Genomic DNA, 24,671 nt, shown 5'->3' on the forward strand with positions numbered 1-24,671 from the left:
ACAAATCTAGGGTATCTCCCCAAAATGTGCATAACACATTTTTTAATAATTGCAAAGGCAGTGTTTATGAAAATGCGTTTCGTTTTCAAAATTGAGCTACCTGCTATTAAAGGGTATCTACATGTTTTGGGACACGCTGTCTATGTTATTTGTTAAATACTATTTATTTATAAATTCAACAAGTTAGTACTTTTTAATCGCTTTTTTAAATTGACTTTAAAGTGAAGAAGAGAGAGAGAGAGAGAGAAAGAGAGAGAGAGAGAGGGAGGGAGAATATGAATCATGGATGTGAAAGAAAAACATTGATCAGTTGTCCCCCGCACACACCCCGACCAGGGCTGGGGATCGAACCCGCAATCTATTATAGGTATGTGCCCTGACCAGGAATGGAATCCACAAGCTTGCTTTCTTCCTCCTCCTCCTCCTCCTCCTCCTCCTCCTCCTCCTCCTCCTCCTTCTCCTCCTCCTCCTCCTCCTTCTTCTTCTTCTTCTCTCTCTCTCTCTCTCTCTCTCTCTCTCTCTCTCTGGACAATGCTCTGAGCCACCTGGGAAGGGCTATAATTTTTTTAAAGTCACTGCCCCCCCTTCAGTTCTGCATTCATTTTATAATATTGCTCCTCATTGATGCCTCCATTAAAATAGCGTGCTTTAGCCGAAACTGGTTTGGCTCAGTGGATAGAGCGTCGGCCTACGGACTGAAAGGTCCCAGGTTCGATTCCGGTCAAGGGCATGTACATTGGTTGCGGGCACATCCCCAGTAGGGGGCGTGCAGGAGGCAGCTGATGGATGTTTCTCTCGCATGGATGTTTCAAGCTCTCTATCCCTCTCCCTTCCTCTCTGTAAAAAAAAAAAAACAAAAAAAAAAACAATAAAATATATTTTAAATAAAAATAAAAAATAAAATAAAGTAGCGTGCTTTATATTATTTCCCCCCACCGGACAGATGTTACCGCCACCCGATAGCCCCCAGTCTTCCTCGCAGACAGAGGTTGTATTTTGAAGGAGGGCAGGGAGCCTTTAAAAGTATTTGCAAACAGAGCAAACACCTTCTGTGCTCAACAACCGTCTCTTACGTGACTCTTCGTCTTCCAGGCGCCCAGAAATACCGACCGGGGGACCAGAAATACCGCCGTGAGCCGACCCGGCCTGCCCCAGCCCTGGTGGGACTGACAGGCCAGACGGCTCAGCGGATAACGAAAGGAGCAAGAGAAGCAAACGTGTCCGCGGAAGGAAAGACCCCGGCACGGCAGGGAGAGGGGCAGGTGTCTGGCGGCAGGTAGGATGTTCAGAGAAGACGTTTCTGGGAAGAGATGTTTACGCGGCGACGTGAAATCGTGCGGGAACCAGCCATGCAGGCTGCCCTCCGAGTGCAAACAGCTGGTGCCGATGCCCTGGGCGAGTGCCAGGGGCGGCCTGGAGAGAGAAGAACAGGCCCCGGTGAACAAAGCTGGGAGGATATGGGGCTAGGGTCATGGTGATGGTGGCCTGGTCTCGGTCATGATGGTGGTGGCATGGGCTAGGGTTTTGGTGGTGGTGGCGGCATGTTCTTGGTCATGATGGTGCCGATGGCATGGTCTCAGTCATGATGGTGATGTCATGGTCTCGGTCATGATGGTGCCGATGGCATGGTCTCGGTCATGATGGTGCCGATGGCATGGTCTCAGTCATGATGGTGATGGCATTGTCTCGGTCATGATGGTGGTGGCATGTCTCGGTCATGATGGTGCCGATGGCATGGACTAGTATCATGATGGTGATGGCATGGACTAGTATCATGATGGTGCTGATGGCATTGTCTCGCTCATGATGGTGACGGCATGGTCTCGGTCATGATGGTGCTGATGGCATGGTCTCAGTCATGATGGTGATGGCATTGTCTCGGTCATGATGGTGGTGGCATGTCTCGGTCATGATGGTGATGTCATGGTCTCGGTCATGATGCTGATGGCATGGTCTCAGTCATGATGGTGCCGATGGCATGGACTAGTATCATGATGGTGATGGCATGGACTAGTATCATGATGGTGCTGATGGCATTGTCTCGGTCATGATGGTGGTGGCATGTCTCGGTCATGATGGTGATGTCATGGTCTCGGTCCTGATGCTGATGGCATGGTCTCGGTCATGATGGTGCCGATGGCATGGTCTCAGTCATGATGGTGATGGCATGGACTAGTATCATGATGGTGCTGATGGCATGGTCTCAGTCATGATGGTGGTGGCATGTCTCAGTCATGATGGTGCTGATGGCATGGTCTCGGTCATGATGGTGACGGCATGCCTCGGTCATGATGGTGCCGATGGCATGGTCTCAGTCATGATGGTGATGGCATGGTCTCGGTCATGATGGTGGTGACATGGATACATACTGTAGCAGGACAGCGATGAAAAGGAATCAGATCTGAACATGCTTTGAAAGTCGAGCCCTTGGGAATGTACAAATCTTGCATGCAAACAGCTTGTAGAATTACTACCCATATCATCCCAAACTGGAAGCCACCCAATTAACCTCCCCTGAGTGAATGCACAAAACGTGGTGTGGCCCCCGCCGGCTGGCTCAGGGGTTGAGCGTAGACCTTACGAACGGGGAGGTCACCATGGGAACCCCAGTCAGATCACACAGCCAGGTTGCAGGCTCCATCCCCAGTAGGGGGCATGCAGGAGGCAGCCCATCGATGATTCTCCCAATCTTTGATGCTTCTATCTTCTCCCTCCCTCTCCCTTCCTCTCTGAAATCAATAAACATATATATTTTTTAAAAGTCAAATACATTACCTTTTATTAAACATCCGGTGTATAACGTTTAAAAAAAAACAAAAAACAAAAAAAAACCTTGCAAACGTCCTCAGCTTGGAGGAGTAAAAAATAAGGATTGTCAAGAAATACACGCGAGGGCGGTATTACCTGTGATATTACTTGCAGAGGGGGCGTGGCCACACCGGGAGGAAGATGTGAGTGTGGGCAGGGAGAGAGAGAGAGCTGTGGGCAGTCCTTGGCATCAGTCAAGAAATCACCTCAGCCGAAACCGGTTTGGCTCAGTGGATAGAGCGTTGGCCTGTGGACTGAGGGGTCCCGGGTTTGATTCTGGTCATGGGCATGTACCTTGGTTGCGGGCACATCCCCAGTGGGGGGTGTGCAGGAGGCAGCTGTTTGATGTTTCTCTCCCATCGGTGTTTCTAGCTCTCTATCCCTCTCCTTTCCTCCCTATAAAAAATCAATAAAATATTTTTTTTAAAAAAGAAAGAAACCTCCCCAAGGGGTGGCCGAGAAGTATTCAGAGGGAAGCCAGACATGGGCGAAGGTGGGAGAAGCGGCTTTAGAGGCGGAAGGAAGGACCAGCTCTGGAGGAGAGGGATGCGCTGGCCCGGAGGAGCAGGGCTTTGGAGATGGAGATGGAGCTGGGGCGGGGGGCTGGGGGGGAGTTTGGGGCGCTCAGTAAGGACCGGTGGGCGCACACAGAGCCAGGAAGCAGAGGGCAGAGGCAGGCTGTCCCAGCCCCGTTATCTCTGTCTCCCCGGGGGCAGGTGCCCCCCCCCAGGACCTGCCCCCGCCAGGGGGGCATCGGGAAGGCCGAGCGCGTGTCGGAGCGGGGGGGGGGGGGGGGGGTCTGCGCTCTCCAGGGTCCTGAAACCAGTGCGCGCGCCCGGGGGCCGGCGTTGGCCGGGAGGAGCAGGGCTTGGAGATGGAGCCGAGACAGGAGGGGGCGGGAGAAAGTTTGGGGCGCTCAGGAAGGACGGGGTGGGCGCGCAGAGTGCCGGGCAGCAGCGGGCAGAGGCAGGCTCTCCAAGTGCCGTTATCTCTGTGGCCCACCGGGGCAAAGGGAAGGGCGAGCGCGCGTCGGAGCGCGGGGGGCCGGGGGAGGGGGGGTGCGCGCTCTCCAGGGTCCTGAAACCAGAGCGCGCGCCCGGGGGCCTGCGGGGCGGGGCCGGAGAGCCGGGCGCGCCCCCGTCCGCCTTCTCCCCCTCCCGGGGCGGCCGGGACGCGGCTGCGGCCGCTGACGTCAGGGCGGGCGGGGCGGCTGCGGGCGGAGCCGGGGCGGGAGGCGGGAGGCGGGAGGGAGAGGCGGGCGCGGGGCCGGGCGCGCGGCCGCCGCGGGCGCGCACGGGGCGCGAGGGGCGGAGCGGAGCGGGCGCGCGGGAGGAGGCGGGGGAGGCGGCGAGGCCCCCGGAGGGACCGCGAGCGGCGGCGGCGGCAGCTGCCGGGGCGGGAGGGAGGGGGCCGCGGCCGACACCGGAGCCACAGCGGAGGGTCGGATTTTTTATTTTTTTTATTTATTTTTTTTCTGGGATAAAAGCGAGAGAGAAACATGGAAGCCGGGTAGCGGCGGCGGCGGCGGCTTCGGAGCGCGGAGGCGCGCGCGCGGCAGGTGAGACGGCGCTGGCCGCGGTGCTGACGGCGGCGGCGGGGTCGGGGCCGCGAGCCGCGCACACACACACAGGTGCTCCCCGTGCGAGCGAGCGCGTCGGGCATCGGGGTCCCTCGGAGGCCCCCACCCCCACCCCCGTGGCGAGGCGGGCGGGTGGGCGCACAGACCGGTGGCCCTGGAGCGAGGCGGCGCGCGGGGGAGACACAGGGGGCGCCGGGGTCATGGGGTCCGCACACGGGGCCGGCCCGCGCGCGTCTGCATTGCAGGCTCCCCTCTCTCTCTCCGGACCCCCGAGGGCAGGCGCCCGCGGCCACCACCGCCTCCAGCCTCCAGCCTCCAGCCGGGAAGGCGCGCCGGGTCTCCCCGGGCAGGGCGCGGCGCTCCGCGGCTGGACCGGGGCCCTTAGCTGTCCGCACTGGAACGTGAGGACAGGCGTGGAGGCACCGGCCCCGTTATATGCGCTGGGGGTGGGGGTGTCTCGCGAAGCCGGCTGATTCCCCAGGCCCGGCCCGGGCCCGGGAGCCGTGCGTGAGGCCGGGCGCACCCGGGCTGGGGCTGCGTGGGCCACCGCGCGGCCCGGAGCACCGCTCCCTCCCTCCCTCCCTCCCTCCCTCGCTCCCGGTCCGGCTGGACAGCAGGCGAGCCGCTCAGGCAGTTTGGGCCGCGAACCCGGAGGCCTTCCCTTTAGTGTCTCCTCCCTGGAGGAGGAGGAGGAGGAGGAGGAGGAGGAGGAGGAGGAGGAGGGAAAAAATAAATAAATAAACGCATCCACCGTGCGCCTTCAATGCTCCTTTAAATTGGGGAGATGTCAGTGACGTCATCATTCACAAAAACTTTCCTTCATTGGACGCGGCGGCCGCGCTCTCTCTCTCTCTCTCTCTCTCTCTCTCTCTCTCTCTCTCTCGCTCTTGTGTCCCCTCCCCTCCTCCTTCCCCGGTATCAGTAGCGGTTGCAACCCTTGGAGAGAGAGAGAGAGAGAGAGAGAGAGAGAGGAGCCTGGGCATCGGGCGGCTCTGCCCTCTGCCCTCTGCCCTCTGCCCTCCATCCGCTCCTCCCTCGGGGCGCACGGTGCTGTCTCTCTGGGTTGTTTGTGGGCCTGAGCCGGGGAGCCTGTGAGCCCCCGATGGGTCCGGGAGCCGCCTCGGCCACAGCACAGGGACCCCGGGAAAGACGCAGGACACTCGCCGGGCCGGAGATTTTGCTGAAGCACAGGGGTTCGAGAGCCGGGGGTGGGGGGGGGGAGATTGTAAAGATATTCCGTTCGGGGGGGCAGGTGGTGTGTCCAGAAAGAGGCGGGCAGGCCTCGCCGGCTTCGGGGAAGTCTCCAGCTCTCCTTCCTGGCCGTCACCCGCCCTCCCCCCTCCCCCAACCAGGATGTATCTGGGAACAGCCCGCCCCCGAAAGGGGGTGGCGGCTTTTCGGTGTTTGTTTTCAGTTGGCACATGTATCTCTTTATTGGTTCGTCCTCAGCCGAGGATATGTCTCTGTTGATTTTTTAGAGAGAGTAGAAGGAGAGGGGGGGAGAATATTGGTTGCCTCCCCCACGCACTCCCGACCAACTAGGGCCAGGGATGGAGTCTGCAGTCTTGACCGGAATCGAACCCGGAACCCTTCCATCCGCAAGCTGACGCTCTATCCACTGACCCACGCCGGCCAGGGCTTCTCCAGGGCTTTGGCGTCCTTACCACAGTCGCTGTGTGTCCCACCGGCGTCCAAGGCCAGTTCAACACCCAGATCAGGCAGAGAACGTCCAGCTGGGGGGCCGCAGAGCTCCCTACAGCGACACCCGCCTGCTCCCCCTCCCCCCACTGAGTGTGAGCAGCGGGCTGTGGGTGTTCCATTAGTGCCGACCGCTGTGAGAGTAAGAGGGAGCGGGTCCCCAAGGCAGTCTGGATGCCTACTCAAGCCTGTTACCTCCAAGACGAGGCTATTGACGTGTCTGCATTTAATAATGAATGGCCACTCCGCACTGGTTAAAACGCGCTCACCTCAGCCGGCCGGCCGGCGCGGCTCCGTGGCTGAGAGCATCAACCTACGAACCAGCAGGTCACGGTTACAGCCCCGGTCCAGGCAACATGCCCGGGTTGGGGGGCTCCATCCCCAGCGGGGGGCGTGCAGGAGGCAGCCGGCTGATCCGTGATCCTCTCTCACCCCTGACGTTTCTGTCTCTCTCTCTCCCTCCCTCTCCCTCCTTCTCCGAGATCAATAAAAATATATGAAAATAACGATGAAATATGCATGCTTTACATCACCAGAGCGGCATGGCGGGTCCGTAAGGAGTGCAATACCACGTGCCACACACACACACACACACACACACACACACACGTTAGAGTCTGGTCAGGGACGTGCGACTCTCTGCTCCGGGGTGGGTGTGAAGGAGATGGGAAAGCTGTGGTGTGTCAGAGGCCCCTGGCATTCAGGGTGGCCCTGGGCAGAAGCTGTTGCTTTAAATATATACATAACGGAATCGAACCCAGGACCCTTCAGACCACAGGCCGGGCTCTATTCACTGAGCCACACCAGCCTGGGCGAAGCCATTGCTTTAATGGAGTCTCGCCAGGTCTGGGGCTCAGCTGGATTCCATGGGGCAGGTGTCCCCCGAGGGAGGGAGGGAGGGAGGGACCGCCGAGGCCCTCAGCCCTGGTGGGGGTCACACGGGAGCTGGAGAGACACTGAGGCCTGTGCTCGCCTCTTCAGGGAAGGAGAGAGAGGCTCCGCCCTCGGGGGCAAGCAGGGCAGGGCGTCCACGTGCCTCCCCTCCTGAAGGCGCCCCATGTGTCTGCCACGGCCAGGCGGGGCGGGGCGGGGCCTGGGGGAGGAGCCTTCTCCAACGGGTGTCTTTTTGGCGACTTTGCCCTGTTGAGTGTTTATTGGTTTGTTTGTTGTTGTTTTTTGAATCCTCACCTGAGGATACTTTCCCATTGATTTTCAGGGAGAGAGCGAGGGAGAGTCAGAGAGAAACATCGATGTGAGCTGCCTCCTGCGCGCGCGCGCGCACACACACACGCACACACACACACATGCACACGCACGCACGCCCCCGACTAGGGCCCGGCTTGGGGAGGACCCTGCAGCCCAGGCACGTGCCCTTGACCGGAATCGAACCCGGAACCCTTTGGTCTACAGGCCGTCGGTCTATGCACTGAGCCATCCCGGCCGGGGCTGCCCTGTTGCTCACAGGCGCTGACATCTGGGCTCTGACGTCACGGTCCGGGCGTTTCTGCACGTGACATGACGTGTCTCCGCGGAGGAAGCTGGTGGTGAAGGCTCTGGGCTGTGATCCTTTCAGACATGGGGTCTGGATGCAGGTCCGGTCCACGGCCCCGGTCAGGGCATGTGTGTGAGTGGGAGATGGGGGGTCTCTCATCTCTCTCTCTCTCTCTCTCTCTCTTTCTCTCTCACTCCCCCCACACACACCTCCCTCCCTTCCACTCTCTCTCCTTTTTTAAAAAAAATATATATATTATTGATATTTTACAGAGAGAAAGAGAGATGAATAGAGAGCTAGAAACATCAATCTGCTTCCTCCTGCACACTCCCTACTGGGGATAGGCCCGCAACCCTTGACCGGAATCGAACCTGGGACCTTTCAGTCTGCAGGCCGACGCTCTATCCACTGAGCCACACCGGTTTCGGCTTCCATTCTCTCTTAAAAGCAAGTCATTCTCTCCCCTGTAGCTTGTGGCGATGCTCACCCCCACGTGGCTCCCTCAGCTCCCCGCGCTGCGTGTGAAAATAAACACAGATGCAGCCGGTCCTGCCGGCCACATGCTTAGCCGCCCGTCCCTCGTTTCCGGAAACCCTTCATCATTCCTTTCATATATTTTTATTGATTTTGGAGAGGAAGGGAGAGGGAGCGAGAGAGAGAGACAGACAGAAACACCAGTGATGAGAGAGGATCATGGACTGGCTGGCTGGCTGCCTCCTGCACGCCCCCCACTGGGGATGGAGCTCCCAACCTGAGCATGTTACCCTGACCTCTTCCGTTTCCGAGAAGCCAGCCCTGCCTGGGCTGTCCTTTCCTCCCCTGTGGATCTTCAGGCCACGGATTTCCTCTTAGGCCCCGGGGGAGGGTGTGTGTGTGTGTGTGTGTGTGTGTGAGAGAGAGAGAGAGTGTGTGTGTGTAAAGGCTGAGTCAGCTCCCGCCGGGGCCAGCAGGGGGCGCGCTCCACGCGGCTGGCCAGCGCCAGGGGGGACCCCTACCAGAGCCACCTTGGGAAGGAACCCCAAGGGAGGGGCGAGGGAGGGCGCGTGTGTGCACTGGTGTGCGTGCGCCTGTGGGTGCAAGCTGTGCCCCGATGATGGAGCAGACAGAAGGGGGGGCCCATACCGGATGGAATAGCCAGCCATGGTGGCTTCCCGGAGGTGGGCCTCCCTGGGGGGTGAGGGAGATGGCTCCCCCCCTCATCTCTCCTCCACGGCCCCCTCCCTGCCGTGTCCTGGGGGAGGGGCGGCCGGTTCTGGGCTGGAGACGCAGTGCCTCCCCAGACCCCTATCCCCACACACTGGGCTGCTGCAGAGGGAAGGAGCCCGGTGGCCCCCGCGGGGAGGGCTCCAGGGTGCCCGGCCCCGTGCTGTCCGGTCCGGGTTTGACTCCCGTTGGCTTAACACGGGGACTCAGGCTCGGCGGCACCCTCCCGGTCCCTCTGCCTGCCTCGCCCCGAGACCAGCAAGTGTTCGGTCCCAGGGCGTTTCCTTTGCCATAAAACAAACAAGCAAAAAAAAAAAAAAAAAAAAAAAAACAGCCAGAAAACAGGCCCGGCCGGCGTGGCTCAGGGGCTGAGCGTCGACCTAGGAACCAGGAGGTCAGGGTTCGATCCCCCGTCGGGGCACAGGCCTGGGTTGTGGGCTCCATCCCCAGTGCGGGGCGCGCAGGAGGCGGCCGATCCGTGATTCTCTCTTATCGCGGATGTTTCTCTCTCTCTCTCCCTCTCCCTTCCTTCTCTGAAACCAATGAAAACGCATTTTACAAAAAGAAAAAGGAAATAAACGGGAGAGAAGAGGCAGCTTTGCCCGGGTGTGTGTTTCCGACGACGTGAGGCGAGGGCCTCCGGCTTCCTCCCCAGCCGGGGCCCCTCCTGCTGAGACGGGGCCTGGGGAGGGAGGTGCCCCGTGCAGGCCCCTCGCGCCCAATTGGGGTGACAGCCAGACCCCTCTCTCTCCCCACGGAGCCCACATCTCACCCTGAGGGGGGCTGATTTTCTACCGAAGCACTACCCCTGGATGTTGCTTTCCCTTCTTATTCTCTCCAACGTGCACGGAAGCCCTGGTCGGTGTTGGCTCAGCGGGTAGCGCGTTGGCTGGCAGACAGAAGGGTCCCAGGTTCGATTCTGGTCGAGGGAACCTGTCAGTTGCAGGCTTGATCCCTGGCCCTGGTTGAGGCACGTGCTGGAGGCAGCCAATCGGTGACTCTCTCTCATCATTGACCTCTCTCTCTCCTTCCTTTCCACCCTCTCTAAAAATCAATGGGAAAGTATCCTCAGTTGAAGATTAGCAAAAAAAGAAAGGGAAGAAAGGAGGGAGGGAAGAAGGAGGAAATAAGGAAGGAAGGAAGGAAGGAGGGAAGGAAGGAGGGAGGGAGGGAAGGAAGGAAGGAAGGAAGGAAGGAGGGAGGGAAGGAAGGAAGGAAGGAAGGAAGGAAGGAAGGAAGGAGGGAGGGAGGGAAGGAAGGAGGGAGGGAGGGAGGGAGGGAGGGAGGGAGGGAGGGAGGGAGGGAAGGAGGAAGGAAAGAAGGAAGCAGGGAGGGAGGGAAGGAAGGAAGGAAGGAAGGAAGGAAGGAAGGAAGGAAGCAGGGAGGGAGGGAAGGAAGGAAGGAAGGAAGGAAGGAAGGAAGGAAGGAAGGAGGGAGGGAGGGAGGGAGGGAGGGAGGGAGGGAAGGAGGAAGGAAAGAAGGAAGCAGGGAGGGAGGGAAGGAAGGAAGGAAGGAAGGAAGGAAGGAAGGAAGCAGGGAGGGAGGGAAGGAAGGAAGGAAGGAAGGGAGGAGGGAGGGAAGGAAGGAAGGAAGGAAGGAAGGAGGGAGGGAGGGAAGGAAGGAAGGAGGAAGGGTAAAAACAAACTATTGATTTAGGGGGCGGGGAGACCCCCGGAATGATGAGTTTGGAGCTTTGGGCTGAGCCAGGCTCTGCACTCGGCACACTTCTGTTGGCTGCAGGGGGAAGTGCCCTTAGATTTTAAAAACAAACCAGCCGGTGGGTATTTGTGTTGATTTCAGAGAGGGAGAGGGAGAGGGAGACCTCAGTGATGAGAGAGGGTGCCCCTGACTTTCCTCGGGCCCCGGCTGACTTGCCTCATCCGGGGAACAGTCCGGCAGGCGGCGTGCTCACACGTGTGCCATGACGGAGGACGCCGGAGGCCACGGGGCTCCCGGGACGGGGCCGCCCGGTCCAGGCGAGACCCCGCCGCTCAGCACGCGGGGTTCGTTGTCAACAGCATCAGCGAGCGGCTGCGTGTAGATTCAGCTCCTGCCTGCCCGACATGCCTGGAGGGCCCGGAGCATCCACATGGGCGGAGGGGCGTGGAGGAGCGTCCGTGTGTGGCCCCGCCGTCTCCATGGTGACGGGAGGGCGCGCCCAGCCTGGAGAAGGCTCCCTCCTGGCTCCAGCCCTCACCGCGGGCCACTCCCTGGGCCAGTGGTCGGCAAACTCATGAGCCCACGGAGCCCAATACCAACAGGACAACAATTGACATTTCTTCCGAGAGCCACCTTGTTTAAACGTAAAGCCCTTCTAACGCCACTCCTTCCATGCAGACTCGGTCCAGGCCGTGGTGTTCTGTGGAAGAGCCGCACTCAAGGGGCCAAAGAGCCGCAGGCGGCTCTCGAGCCGCGGCTTGCCGACCACGGCCCTGGGTCTTCGTCTCTCACGTCTGAGGGGAGGCGCGCAGCTGCTGGGCCCGTGATATGTCCACTTCATTCAGCGCGTGCTTGAGCATCCACCCGTGAGCCAGGTTCAGATTCCCGGTCAGGGCACAGGCCCGGGCTGTGGGCTCCATCCCCAGTGTGGGGCGAGCAGGAGGCAGCCGACCCATGATTCTCTCTCCTCATGGATGCTTCTCTCTCCCTCTCCCTTCCTCACTAAAATCAACTAAAAAGAGGGAAAGAAGTGACTGTTTCCTTTTTTCCATTACATGTATGCATCACAGCCCCTGGAAGCAGTTGTAGGCCATACGAGCTACATCTATCTGATAAGACAGGTGACTGCGCCCTAGTTTTTTGTGTGTTTTTTAGTTTTGGTTTTTTTTTAATATATTTTATTGATTTTTTACAGAGAGGAAGGGAGAGGGATAGAGAGTTAGAAACATCGATGAGAGAGAATCATCAATCAGCTGCCTCTTGCACACCCCCTACTGGAGATGTGCCCACAACCAATGTACATGCCCTTGACCAGAATCGAACCCGGGACCTTCCAGTCCACAGACCAATGCTCTATCCACTGAGCCAAACCGGTTTTGGCTGCACCCTAGCTTTTGTTATTGTTGTTAATCCTCACCCAAGAATACCTTTTCCATTGATTTTTTTTTTAGAGAAAGTGGAAGGGGGCGGGGGGAGGAGAAACATCGATGTGAGAGAGACACACATCAATTAGTTGCCTCGTGCATAGACCCCCAACCACGGCCGGGAGAGAGATGGATCCTGCAACCCAGCGGTATGCGTCCTTGACCAGGAATCAAACCCGTGACCTGACGGTGTCCAGGCCAACGCTCCAACCACTGAGCTACCCCAGCCAGAGCTGCACCCTAGATTTTTTCCAAACGCTTCTCTCCGCCTCGCTGTTCCGAGTCTGGGTTTACAGAAGGCCCTGGAAGGAGGGAGCATTTCTGTGCTGTCCACACCGCTCTCCCCGCCCCCCAGCCCCCCACTTGGCGATCCCTCCCAAGGTGGCTCAGGTGGGGGTCCCCTGGCGTTGGCAGGTGGAATCTCTCTCTCTCTCTCTCTCTCTCTCTCCCTTTTCCTTGTTTCGGGGGCTTTCAAAGAGCATGTGGAGGAGTAAGCCATTCCCTAGATGCGGCTGTCTGGCGGGTGGTTGTGTGGGTGCTGGGGGGGTGGGGTTTGCTGACACCCTTGGGGGCCTCCGTGTGCTCTGAGAAGGAGGAGACGAGGGTCAGCGTTTTCCGTCGGAGCTGGGCAGGGTCCCGCGTGTGTAACTCGGGGGGGGTCCTTCTCCAAGAGGAGAGGCTGTGTCCGGCCGATGCGTGGCTCCGTGGCTGAGCATCCACCTAGGAACCGGGAGGTGACCGTTCGATCGGTCGGGGCACACGCCCAGATTGCAGGCTCCATCTCCAGGAGGGGGCCGTGCAGGAGGCAGTCGATCCGTGATTCTCTCCCGTGGTTGATGTTTCTATCTCTCTCTCTCTCCCTCTCCCTTCCTCTCCGAAATCAATGAAAAGAGTTTAAAAAAAAGGAGTTGTTTTGATCCAGAACACTTGCCCACAAAGGCCCCTCTGTGAGATGAGGCGTGCTATTGTATCAGGGATTTGGCGTTGCCCCGGCCCCAGGCCCTCCCCTGCGCAGCAGCCAAGGCAAGGAGGCGATGGGTGCCACACTGGACTTCTGGCCCCGGTCCCCTCGGCCAGCTGCTGAGGCCTGGCCCTGCCCCTCCCGAGTCCCCGCACCCGGAGACGGACCCCTCCCCTCCCCCCGTGTCTCCGAAATCTCCGCAGCCTTCTGGACTTTCATCCATAAAGCTTTCGGTGAACACTTCCTGCTCTGGCCGCTGGAGTATTAAACCGAAGCCATCCTTTCTTTATTTTTCTTTTTTTTTTTAATATATTTTATTGATTTTTTACAGAGAGGAAGGGAGAGGGATAGAAAAGGAGAGGGATAGAGAATTAGAAACATTGATGAGAGAGAAATATCAACCAGCTACCTCCTGCACACCCCCCCCCCAATTGGGGATGTGCCCGCAACCAAGGTCCATGCCCTTGACCAGGAATCGAACCCGGGACCCTCCAGTCCGCAGGCCGACACTCTATCCACTGAGCCAAACCAGCTAGGGCATCTTTTTTAAAAAAAAATTTTTTTAAATATATTTTCACTGTTTTCCTAGAGGAAGGGAGAGGGAAAGCGAGAAAAACATCCACGAGGAGAGAGAACCGTGGATCGGCTGCCTCCTGCACGCTCCCCTCCTGGGGATGGAGCCCGCAGCCGGGTCGGGGATGGAACCGTGGCCTCCGCGTTCCTGGGTGGATGCTCACAGGAGGAGCCACTCGTCCTCTGGAACGCGAGGCGTTCGGGATCTGCTCCCGGCTCCGGCCGTAAGAGACGCTCTGACGAGGGGAGGGGTGGCGGGGCTGTCACTGGCGGCGCCCAGGCACCCAGTAGGTCGGGTGCTGTCTCCGTCCGGACAGGACCGCGGGGAGTCACCACCGCGCGTGTGGGAGCTGCGGGTCTCGGGCACCGATGCAATCCGGTTGCATAGCCTCCCTCCGCTCCGGGTCCTCCCGTGTCCGCCAGCGCCCTCCGGCCCTCTCCCCCTGCACCCCCTTCCCTCCCCCCCCCCCACCAGCATAACCACAGCTAAAACGGCCATCGGAAGGCTGGCTGGCTGGCTGCCCTGCCCCCGGGGCCCACACGAGGCTGGCCCTCCCTGCTGGCTGGGAAAACTCTGTCCCCTTTCCCCTTCGCTGGCAGGAAAAGCCACGTCCTGCGAGGTGCACAGTGGTTAGCGCATCTGCCGGTGGACCACCGTAGGACCACCGCAGGGTCCCAGGTTCCATTCCTGGTCAAGGGCATGTACCTGGGTTGCAGGTTAGACCCCCCTCCCCCCCCCCCCCGGTCCAGCCGGGGCTCACGCGGGAAAGAAACCTGGCGACCCATTGGCATGTGTCTCTCACATGGATGTCCCTCTCTTTGTCTTCCCCACCTTCCCTCTCTTAACACTGACAAAAAATAAATAAATAAATTTTAAAAAGCCGAAACCGGTTTGGCTCAGTGGATAGAGCGTCGGCCTGCGGACTGAAGGGTCTTGGGTTCGATTCCGGTCAAGGGCATGTACCTTGGTTGCAGGCACATCCCCAGCGGGGGGTGTGCAAGAGGCGGCTGATGGATGATTCTCTCTCATCGATGATTCTCTCTCTATCCCTCTCTCTTCCTCTGTGTGAAAAATCAAAATATATTTTTTTTAAAAAGTCAATGGGAAGAATATATATATATATATATATATATATATATATATATATATCTTCAAGTGAAGACTAACAAAATAATAAACCACTTTTTTAAAATGTGAATTATAGATACATATCAGATCACGTTTTAATACAAATTTATCCCAAAAATTTGCGTGTGGGACATACTTATAGAAAACACGTGCTGTTTCTCTGAAATTCAGATCTCACCAGGAGACCCTGTATCTTCCATCGGACAACCCTCGGTTTTTTAAAAACGTTTCTTTCTCTGCTCCCAACCCGGCTCACTCGCCTTCAAGCAAAACGCCAAAGTGACAGGGAACGTCAGACTCTGTGGCAGCAGTTTTGTTTCTCGTCTAAGACGGCGGATGGCTTTCCCTGGCAGGCGAACATGATGGCAGACCGTGTGTAATTACTGTTTGGGGGTTTTTTCTCTTTGTGGGTGCCTGTGGTGGGGGTGCTCAGCCCTGGGCAGGGCTAGGACCCTCCCAGGACCGGCCTGTGCCCTGACCCCCTGCTGCCCACACCTTTTCTATAAGCAGGCATCTCACTTCATTTCTCTCGCCTTGGGGCCTAATTATGCAATGCAGTTCTTGCTCACCTGCATTCACACCTCAATCCAATCTGTGATGGCCCTTTTATTTTATTATTTTTTTATTTTTTGTAATGCTTTTCTTGATTGCAGAGAGGAAGAGAGAGGGATAGAAACATCAGCGATGAGAGAGAACCGTGGATCAGCTGCCTCCTGCACGCCCCACACTGGGAATCGAGCCCGCAACCCTGGGCGTGTGCCCTGACTGGGAATCGAACCGTGACCTCCTGGTTCACAGGTCAATGCTCAACCACAGAGCCACACCAGCCGGGCATTAAAAAAATAAAAAAATAAAATAACGGTTTGCCGAAACCAGTGTGGCTCAGTGGATAGAGCATCGGCCTGCGGACTGAAAGGTCCTCGGTTCAATTCCGGTCAAGGGCATGTACTGTGGTTGCAGGCACATCCCTGGTGGTGGATGTGCAGGAGGCAGCTCATTGATGTTTCTCTCTCATCAATGTTTCTAGCTCTCTCTCCCTTCCTCTCTGTAAAAAAAAAAAAAAATCAATAAAATATATTTTTTAGAAACATATTAAAAATAAGGAATGAGTGCTGAGTTTAGTCAGATATCATTAACAAAAAAAAAAAAAAAAAAGATGAGAGCCGAAACCGGTTTGGCTCAGCGGTAGAGCATGGGTCTGCGGACTGAAGGGTCCCGGGTTCGATTCCGGTCAAGGGCATGGACCTTGGTTGCGAGCACATCCCCAGTGGGGGGCGTGCAGGAGGCAGCTGGTCGATGTTTCTCTCTCGTCGACGTTTCTGGCTCTCTATCGCTCCCCCTTCCCCTTTGTAAAAAAATCAATAAAATATATATATTTTTTTAAAAGATGAGAACGCTGACTTCAAGGTTCCTCACGATATCTGCGTCACCTTCCGGGCGGTCTTTTGAAACACCGCCTCCGACAGCGGGGAAACGGGTCTCTGGACTTCAATGGGGTGTTTTTTTCTTCTCATTCTCTGTTCCGCTGTCACGTCTTCACTTCCCTTTCTTTGTCCGTAATGAAAAGAAAGAAAAGAAAAAAAACAAACAAAACAAAAACACTGCTCTTGCTCGCCAAATGCTGAGTGTGTGTGTGATGGGGAGCACCTGGCTGGCTGGCATGGGGAAGGTGAGGAGCGTCGCCATGGAAACAGAGCAGGTGCAGGGATGCGGGTCCGAGGTGAGATGTGGCGGAGGAAGGCCTCCGGGAGGACACGCTCGAATGAGGCCCAGGTGCCGGGCTGGAGGCAGGCGGCCGGGGGGCCAGGCCGGGGTGGGAGGGAGAGGGGCGGGGCTGCGAGGTACGGGGCAAAGCCCATCCCAGAAACAGAAGAGAGGCCTGTGTCCGGGCGCCCTGCTTTGTTGGTGCTCCAGCAGGGGGTGCGCCCACTGCACCGTCCTGTCCCCGCTCTGCTCTTCATGCCTCGGACCGTGTCTTTGTTTTTCCGCCCACCTAGCCAGCTTTTAGGACTGTCTGGAAGGTGTTCAATGAAAGTATAAAGCTAGGTGAATGGATGAATGGATGAATGGAAGAATGGGTGGATGGATGGATGAAAAAAAAAAAGGAAAAAAGGCCAAAACAGGTTTGGCTCAGTGGATAGAGTGTCGGTCTGCGGACTGAAGGGTCCCAGGTTCGATTCTGGTCAGGGGCATGTACATTGGTTGCGGGCACATCCCCGGTGGGGGCAGCTGATCGATGTTTCTCTCTCATTGATGTTTCTAGCTCTCTATCCCTCTCCCTTCCTCTCTGTAAAAAAATCAATAAAATATATTGTTTTAAAAAGAAAGTATAAAGCTAGATGAATGGATGGATGGAAGAATGGGTGGATGGATGGATGGAGGAAAAAAAAGAAAGGAGGGAAGGAAGGAAGGAAGGAAGGAAGGACGGGCGGAAGACTGGACACATTGAGGGTGTCGGGTTCCTGAGGTATCACATTTTATTCCAGGAGCTGCGTTTTATGGTTAATTTTAATATTTTTAAAATAGATTGCCTTGCCCAGCTGGCCTGACTCAGTAGTTGAGTGTCGATGGTGATAGAAAACAGGTGGGCTGCCTCCTGCACGCCCCCTCCTGGGGATGGAGCCCGCAACCTGGGCACATGCCCTGACCGGGAATCCAACCCGGCCCTGCTGCTTCATCAGTCAATGCTCAGCCACTGAGCCACACCAGCCGGGCCAGCCTGCGGTTTCTGGCCAGATGTATTGTCTCCGTTCCTCCGGAGGCCGGTCACTTAAGCATCCTGTCTGTCTCCCAGTTTGGTCTTGGTTTGGTTCCTGGCTGCTTCCCCCTTCCTATGCGGGTCTCGGCCACCTGTCTGGAGTGGTCCTTACATATGTAAGACCTGAGCAGCATTGGTACACACACACACACACAAACACACACACACACACTGTACCACACGGAAACACACGCACACAATACCACACAGACCCATAAACACACACACAAACACACACGGTGTATCGCAAAGACACACACATAACACATGCTGCACACATATGCACACACATACACACACACACACACCACATAACAGGCTACACACACACACACGCGCACACACATCAGCCTGCATCCACGTCTCATCCATGGAAAGGTCTCCATAACTCATTTTCTCAAATGCCTGCCACTCTGTCTGCCTCTTCTCATTTCTGCTGCCCTGGCTGCACCCATCCACTGCCTCTCCCTGACCTGAAATACCATTATCTTCTCCACCCAACGTAATATAAATTGCTCCTAATGGCAGGGTCTGAGACGGGCGCCCGCATCCAGCATTCCCCCCTCCGTGGCGCCCAATCTGTGTCTATTGTGTTTTCGGCTGGCCCTGGCCCTCTCTGCCCCATTTTTGGATTTGTACGAAATAGAAATCTGAGCCATTTGCTTATAGGAGGTCCATGAAAATGTCTCAAGCCACTTGGCAGTGTACAAATTTGCAATGGTGTCAAGTGAGCATGTAGCCATTGTGGTTTTATTTATTGGGGGGGCGGGAGTTAGGCACATGGGGGAACCCACCTAAGGGTCACCAGGGGGTCAGCTGAGTCTGTAGTAACGTGTATTTTTTTAAATATTTTTTGTTGGTTTCAGCCGAAACTGTTTTGGCTCAGCAGTAGAGCGTCGGTCTGTGTACTGAAAGGTCCCAGGTTCAATTCCGGTCAAGGGCATGTACGTTGGTTGCGGGCACATCTCCGGTGGGGGATGTGCAAGAGGCAGCTGGTCTATGTTTCTCTCTCATCGACGTTTCTAGCTCTCTATCCCTCTCTCCTCCTCTCTGTAAAAAATCAATAAAATATATTTTAAAAAAATATTTTTTATTGGTTTCAGCGAGGAAGAGAGCGGGAGAGATAGAAACAGCAGTGATGAGAGAGAACCGTGAATCGGCTGCCTCCTGCACGTCCCCCCTACTGGGGACTGAGCCCACGACCTGGGCATGGGATGGAACCAGGGACCCTTCCATCTGCAGGCCGACGCTCTATCCACTGAGCCACACCGGCTAGGGCTGTTCCTGGCCCTGGTTGGCATGCATCCTCCCTCGTGTTGTTTGCAGTAATCTGGCAAGTGTCCCCCGGACCATGACGAGGGCCAGTTAGCAGGAGGAGTGAGTGATACAGTGAGATCTAACCCCCACCACATCCTCTCTCTGGGCCAGGCACCCTTGACATCTTCACACCCATCACCTGATCTCATCCCCTCAGGAACCACATACGGAAGGCGCCGTGTTTCCATCCTCGCTTGGCAAAGTAGACTTGGCAACGGAGGATGAGAACCCTGGCCACAGCTGTTCCGGTTTGAGTGTCCCGGTGATCCGGCACCTGGGGCAGCGGTGCCTATAGGGTCAGCACCTGGAGCTTGTGTCTATAGATCCGGGTCCTGTGTCGATGCCTACAGGTTCAGCACTTGGGACAGTGGCCTGTGGATTCAGCAGGGTTAGACAGTGTCTATATAGATGTAGCACTTGGGGCAGCCCTCTATTTTCAGCACCCGGAACAGTGGTCTGTGGGCTCAGCACCTGGGAGAGTGCTGCTTTCAGCACCAAGGATAGCGGCTATAGATTCAGCACCTGGGACAGCGCTCGTGGCCCAGGCTTGTCCGCAGATTCAGCACCTAGGACAGTGTCTGGACTCAGCCTCTAGTTCAGCGGCTGGTAGATCTAGCACCCAAGACAGCGTCTCTTCAGCACCAAGGACAGAATCTATGGGTTCAGAGCCTGTTACCCCCACCTGCTTTTCCGTCCCAGACAGGAAGGAGCAGGAGGTGGGGTATGGGCGTGACTATGCCCTGGTGAGGCTGGGTTTGTAGCGACAGGCACAGAGGACGAAGACCCTCATTCGATGCACGCCTCTCTCTTCTACCTCCCCTGTCCTTGTGTTACCGTTGCTCCTTGGGGTGAGCAAACACCCCCACCCGCCTTGCTACCTGACCACCAAGTCTGTTGTCCATTGACCTGGAGACATGCCTAAGCCCTCCCTGGGCAGAAAACAAACAAACAGGGTAAGACCGAAGCTTGACGATAAGGAAGCGTTTCCATTGAAAATTTCATTCTCACCTAAACCGGTGTGGTTCAGTGGATAGATCGTCGGCCTGCAGACTGAGGGGTTCCGGGTTCGATTCCGGTCAAGGGCATGTACTTTGGTTGCGGGCACATCCCCGGTGGGGGGGTGTGCAGGAGGCAGCTGATCGATATTTCTCTCTCATTGATGTTTCTAACTCTCTATCCCTTTTATCCTCCTCTCTGTAAAAAAATCAATAAAAAATATATTTTTTTAAAAGAAAGGGGTTTTTTAAAAAAAGAAAAGATAATGTCATTCTCATTGGAGCATTTCTCTGTGTTGCTGAAGGACTCCAGATCGTAGCGTTTTCTTTATTTTTTTAACTTAACTTTTGTTGTTGAACGGATGACAGCTGTCCCCATTTTTCTCCCTCTTTGACCTCCTCCATCCCAGCCTCCCGTGTCATCTGGACGCAGGTCTCATGAGCTCTTTAGAAGGGTGCGCCGAGTTTTCTCAGTGTGCGGGCATTTGTTAAGTTGTCTGCGGAACCTAATTGTGGCATGGCCAGAGAGCATGGTCCCTGCGGTTTAACCCTTTGACGTTTTTGTGTGATATGCCTCACATCCCAAAATATAATAAATCTTTTATCTCTGCCCTGACCAGTTTGGTTCAGTGGATAGAGCATCGGTCTGCGGACTGGGGGAGGGGGGGGTCCCAGCTTCGATTCCAGTCAGGGGCATGTACCTTGGTTGCGGGCACATCCCCAGTGGGGGGTATACAGGAGGCGCTGATAGATGTTTCTCTCTCATTGATGTTTCTAACTCTCTATTTTTTCCCTTCCTCTCTGTGGAAAATCAATAAAATACCTTTAAAAAAATAAAAATAAATAGTTTATCTTTAAATAACGTACGTACTGTATTGTCACCCATTGTCGTAGAAAAGCTCCATTGATGAATATGTCATAAAGGTTCCGTGCGCCCTGAACACACTTGGTAGCTGTCAGCTCTCGAGAATATAAAATTCCATAAGTCCCTTGGGTGAAGCGTGTCAGCGGCAAGGTCAAGTCTCTTATGCCCCTACGCCAATGACGTGTGATTTCATTATTACCAAGCACTTCTCCTCCCCGCTGGTGCGTGCCCTCGGCCCCCGAGCCCGCTCTGTCTGACAGGGACGGGCCACACAGCAGCTTTCTGCTGATTGCAATTTGCATAGTGTGTTCCTTTCCTACCGTTTTAATTAAAAAATTATCGGTGTCAGAGAGGAAGAGAGAAGGAGAGAGAGAGAGAGAGAGAGAGAGAGAGAGAGAGAGAGAGAGAAAGAGAGAGAGAGAGAAACAACAGTGATGAGAGAGCATCATGGATCAGCTGCCTCCTGAGAGAGAGAGAGAGAGAGAGAGAGAGAGAGAGAGAGAGAGAGAAACAACAGTGATGAGAGAGCATCATGGATCAGCTGCCTCCTGAGAGAGAGAGAGAGAGAGAGAGAGAGAGAGAGAGAGAGAGAGAGAGAACAACAGTGATGAGAGAGCATCATGGATCAGCTGCCTCCTGCACACCTCACACCGGGGACGGAGCCAGCCGCTCAGGCTCATGTGCCCCTGACTGGGAATCGAACCTATGACCTCCTGGTTCCTAGGTCAGTGCTCATCCACGGAGCCCGCCGGCAAGGCGCCCACCATTTAAATGTCACCTTCTCTGTGTCTGCGCCTCGTGGACAGCTCCCCCGGGCAGAGCATGCGTGAATTGTTGTCCTCCGCCTGCCAACTCATTGCTCTGAACCGGAGCATCTGGTGTCTCTGCGTTTAATTGAATTAGCAGCTCCTGTAGGTTCGGGCCACCCCTCTCGTCTCGAGCCTGCTCCTTGCTTCACATCTGCTTCCCGCCCCTCCTGTTTATCGCCTCCTTTTGCATTCCTTTAAAAAAAAAAAAATCAGCTTTTGGGAATTATGTCAAGAGCCCAACCACTTCTCACCACCGCGCACGGCTGCCATCCTCACCGGACCATCCCCTGGCTCCCCCACCCTCCCCCCCACCCCCCGCAGCAGGAGGAGCCTGAAGCCTCCTGACTCATCCCCTCGCGGCATCTCTCCTGCCACCCACTCCCCACCCGCCCTCGGCCATCTGCTCTCAGAGCGGCAGCCAAAGCCGGCTACTTATACCGCGGAAGCTCCCTCAGGCAAGGCCTTGGCTCAAAAGGCTGCCGCGGCCCTGGCCCGCGTTGCTCAGCGGGTAGAGCGTCGGCCTGCGGCCTGAAGAGTCCAGGGTTCTATTCCATTCATTCAAGGGCACAGGCCCGGGGTTGCGGGCTCCATCCCCGGGGGGGGGAGGGAGGCGTGCCGGAGGCAGCTGATCCATGATTCCCTCTCAGCATCGATGTTTCTCTCTCTCTCTCTCTCTCCCTTCCTCTCTTTCTCCAATAAAACCAATAAAAACATATTTTAGCCCTGGCTGGTTTGGCTTAACGGATAGAGCATCAGCAGTGCTGACTGAAGGGTCCCGGGTTCGATTCCGGCCAGGGGCACATATCTGGGTTGTGGGCTCAATCCTCAGGAGGGGGCATGCAGGAGGCAGCCGATCCATGATTCCCTCTCATCATCGATGTTTCTCTCTCTCTCTCTCTCTCTCTCTCTCTCTCTCTCTCTCTCTCTCAAATAAAAGCAATAAAAAAATAAAATGGGGTAGTAACCAAAAACAAATATTCTAGGAGAGAAGCACTGGAGTTGGGGGGTGGGGGAAAAATACTTAGACGTGAGGAACAAAAAGCAAGACCACCTGCAGTTGCAAAACTGGTGTGGCTCAGTGGATAGAGCGTCGGCCTGCAGACTGAAAGCCCCAGGTTCGATTCCAGTCAAGGGCATGTACCTTGGTTGCGGGCACATCCCTGGTGGGGAGTGTGCAAGAGGCAGCTGATGAGTGTTTCTCTCTCATCGATGTTTCTAATGCTCTCCCCCTCTCCCTTCCTCTCTGTAAAAAAAATCAATAAAATATATATATTTTTTTTAAATTCTGGAGGTGGATGGTGGGGGAGGCTGCCCAGCCGCGGGAATGCCCCTCTGCCACCACGCTGCACGCTCACACAGGGCAGAGCGGTGAGTTGCGTGTTACATACGTGTTACCGCAATAAAGGGGGGGGGGGAAGCTGAGAGTCAGCGTGTTGCAATGGTGGTTGGGGGAGGTTAGAAACGGCTGTGGCAGCATAACCATGATGGCTTGTCTCAGTTTCGGTTCTTGCAAGGGTATTTCTTGGATCACATGATCTCACACACCTAAAGAAATTAATGAACAGCATAGACTGATGAACAAACACAGACTCGGAGACAGAGAAGCAGCGATCAGACTCTCAAACCTCAGAGGGAAGGTAGGGGAGGGTGGGGTAAGGGGAAGAGATCAACCAAAGGACTTGTGTGCATGCCTACGGGCCTAGCCAGTGAGCATGGACAACAGGGGGGTGGGGGCATCTGCAGGGAGGGGTTTGGGATGGGGATGGGGGGATGAGGACAATATGTGATACCATAATCAATAAAATAAATAAATAAATAAAATAAAAAGAAACGGCTGTGGGCTGTGGACGGCAGCAGGTAGGTGCCGGCTAACCTGGGGGCGTCTGCAGGCCGCGGTGTGGCCGTGGGCAGGCGGGCGGCCCAGCCCCACGGGCAGCCTCCTGGAGGGACCAGGGGCCACCCACGCCTTCCAGCCCGCCCGCCCGCCCGAGGGTGCGAGCGTAACGAGCTGTCTCCTCTGGTTTGTCCCCAGGCGGAGGCGACCAGAGGACAGACTCCCGGGCACGGCCAGGGGGCCTGGACGGAGGGAAGAAGACAGTCTCTTAGGTGGTGCCGCACACATCAGGTCCAAAAACATTTGCTTTTTAAAAATGTTTTTATTGTGGATGGTTTCACGATATCTCCCCTGTCCTCCCCCTTCCCTCCCCTCCTCCAGGGATTCCACGTTTAAAAAACAATATTTTTTGTTGATTTCAGAGAGGAAGGGGGAGAGAGAGAGTGAGAGAGAGAAAGGACTGACAGGTCCCGGGTTCGATTCCCGGTCAAGGTCACGTACCTCGGTTGCAGGCTCGATCCCCGGCCCTGATGGGGGCCCGTGCAGGAGGCAACCAGTGGATGTGTGTCTCTCTCACATGATGTTTCTCTCTGCCTCTGCCTCTCTCTCTCCCACTCTCCCTAAAAATCAATGGAGCTCTGGCCGGTGTGGCTCTGTGGATAGAGCATCGACCTGCGGACTGAGGGGTCCCAGGTTCGATTCTGGTCAAGGGCATGCGCCTTGGTTGCAGGCACATCCCCAGGTGGAGGTGTGCAGGAGGCAGCTGATGGATGTTTCTCTCTCATCGATGTTTCTAACTCTCTCTCCCTCTCTCTATTCCTCTCTGTAAAAAAATCAATAATATATATATTTTTTTAAATGAATAAAATATATTTAAAAATAAATAAACAGAAATCAACGGGAAAGTAACCTCCGATAAGGATTAACAATGTATCTGTAGCTGAAACCGGTTTGGCTCAGTGGATAGAGCGTCGGCCTGGGGACTGAAAGGTCCCGGGTTCGATTCCGGACAAGGGCATGTGCTTTGGTTGTGGGCACACCCCCAGGAGGGGGTATGCAGGAGGCAGCTGATGGATGTTTCTCTCTCATCGATGTTTCTAACTCTCTACCCCTCTCCCTTCCTCTCTGTGAAAAATCAATAATATATATTAAAAAAAAAAAAAAAAAAAAAAAAACGTATGTGTATATACCCTGGCGGGCGGGAAGGGTTCCGTGTGCTCCCAGGCCCAGGGCCACGCCCGTGACCTAGCCCTCTCCCGTGATCTTTGCTCTCCCGTGACCCCCGCTCTCCCGTGACCTTTGCTCTCTGTGACCCCCGCCCTCCCGTGACCCCTGCCCTCCCGTGACCCCCACTCTCCGTGACCCCCGCCCTCCCGTGACCACCGCTCTCCCGTGACCTTTGCTCTCTGTGACCCCCGCCCTCCCGTGACCCCCGCCCTCCCCTGACCCCCGCTCTCTGTGACCCCCGCTCTCCGTGACCCCCGCCCTCCCGTGACCCCCGCCCTCCCGTGACCTTTGCTCTCCGTGACCCCCGCCCTCCCGTGACCTTTGCTCTCTGTGACCTTTG

General features: G+C 56.1%; 1 protein-coding gene and 1 long non-coding RNA gene across 2 annotated transcripts in view; one reads left to right on the forward strand and one right to left on the reverse strand.

The window, feature by feature from the left end:
- Positions 1-1,092: 1,092 nt before the first annotated feature.
- The window catches only part of OTUD7A (OTU deubiquitinase 7A), a gene marked incomplete at its 3' end in the record, with an annotated part of 44,248 nt that continues 20,669 nt past the window's right edge, over positions 1,093-24,671 (forward strand). The window contains exons 1-2 of the mRNA XM_084868979.1: positions 1,093-1,276; positions 23,303-23,395. The remainder of the gene's footprint in view (positions 1,277-23,302; positions 23,396-24,671) is intronic.
- Positions 18,361-19,744, reverse strand: LOC311614285. The gene is made up of 3 exons (XR_014793622.1): positions 19,045-19,744; positions 18,906-18,959; positions 18,361-18,875 (listed from the first exon to the last, which is right to left on the reverse strand). It is a non-coding gene; the product is annotated as an uncharacterized lncRNA (long non-coding RNA).

Source organism: Pipistrellus hanaki (genome assembly GCF_964339955.1).
Source record: "Pipistrellus hanaki genome assembly, chromosome: 21".
NCBI lineage: Eukaryota > Metazoa > Chordata > Mammalia > Chiroptera > Vespertilionidae > Pipistrellus > Pipistrellus hanaki.